The sequence below is a fragment of the Ylistrum balloti genome, unplaced genomic scaffold (assembly GCF_031769215.1).
Source record: "Ylistrum balloti isolate Yb309-2 unplaced genomic scaffold, AGI_CSIRO_Ybal_v1 Utg370386, whole genome shotgun sequence".
NCBI classification, from domain to species: Eukaryota; Metazoa; Mollusca; class Bivalvia; order Pectinida; family Pectinidae; genus Ylistrum; species Ylistrum balloti.
This window is the reverse complement of record NW_026782268.1, coordinates 1,667,461-1,669,286: the sequence shown is the minus strand read 5'-3', so window position 1 is coordinate 1,669,286 and position 1,826 is coordinate 1,667,461.

Below are 1,826 nucleotides of genomic sequence, written 5' to 3'. Positions count from 1 at the left end.
GATGAAATGAAATTGAAAAAAAGGGGTTTTTTTTTGGTGGGAATGGAATTACAAGTATGACTTTAATTACATGTGTTAATATCCGTCATGCACATTAGAGTTGTCTCCCTTGAAGGGCCAACACCACAACTTCTAATTATTGTCATTTTAACTATGCCAATTCAAGGACTTTTAGTAGGGATAAATATTGTTAAATATAAGCTATATATGAGTCATTATTTCACTATTCATGGAATTTGTTTTTACTGGGTTTCATGGTTTTTTTTAAACAGCCAATGTCATACAAGGACAGAATAGATATTCATAATTTTGTAAAAAAAAAAAAAAAAGAGCATTCAACGGTTCTAAGATTGCTTAAGCATTTGATAGGTCTTTCTTGAAATATCGTTTTAAAATATGAACAATGCAATCTCAATCTGAATAAAAAAAGACTGAATGTACAATGAAGTGCCAAAAAAAAATTTAAAAAAAAAATTTTTAGTGGCCAAAAGACGCCATGTGATATGTTAATAATATACTTAAAAAAAGAAAAAAACAGGTCAATCTCATTCGAATGTATTCAGTGGTCACTCTCATACTAAAGAAATCTGTAGTCACTCAAGATCTCACACTAAATTCAGTGGTCATTTTCACCATAAGGAATCTAGTGGTCTCTCTCACACTAAAGAATTCAGTGGTCACTCTCATACTAAAGAATTTTGTGGTCATTCTAGATCTCACACTAAATTCAGTGGTCACTCTCCCACTAAAGAATTCAGTAATAACTCTCATACTAAAGAATTCTGTGGTCACTCTCATACATACGAATTCAGTGGTCATTCTCACAATAAAGAATTCTGTGGTCACTCTCCTACTAAAGAATTCTGTGGTCATTCTCCTACTAAAGGATCTAGTGGTCACTCTCCTACTAAAGAATCTAGTGGTCACTCTCCTACTAAAGAATCTAGTGGTCACTCTCCTACTAAAGAATCTAGTGGTCACTCTCCTACTAAAGAATCTAGTGGTCACTCTCCTACTAAAGAATGCAGTAATAACTCTCATTATAAAGAATTCTGTGGTCACTCTCATACATACGAATTCAGTGGTCATTCTCACAATAAAGAATTCTGTGGTCACTCTCATAATAAAGAATTCAGTGGTCATTCTTACACTAAAGAATTCAGTGGTCACTTTTACATTAAATAATTGAAAAATTTGGTAATCTATAACATACATTCCAGTTAGGAAATATGTACACTTTAATAAAATGCATGCGCAATGTACAAAACTTGTGTATATTACCACAACATTTGCTCTGGAACCTTGTTACACATTTAGCTATTTTAAGCTGAGTCCTGTAAAATTTTGTCACCAATCAAAGCGGTGTCTAGTTAGGTAAACTAACAAATAAGGCCTACATTACTCAAGAAATCAGAGCCACCCTACTCATATCATCAAAAAAGGTAGAAGTTGGAAGTTAGGTACCTTGTCAAGCACAACATGAGTTGATATCAGATGGAACTACATGCAAATGCAACAAGCAGGCTTTAAGTCTTGTACCTTAATTTGTATCAAACCAGAGTGAACTACCTACTACAACTAGGGTCCTTCTTGATGTAGCAGGTCTCACTCATCCAATCAAATCAATCTTCCACATAAGTCATATCTACTGCACTAATCCCATCAAACCAGATATCTACCCTCTGGTAGATTAAACATAACTGGATGATATTCCAATTCTACAAATTTGTCCAACAACATCTCTTTCCATCTAGATTGAAAAAGAACATTATTCCTTTTCTAGGAACTAATGAAAAACAAACATGTTTCCTTTTCAACTGCTCAGT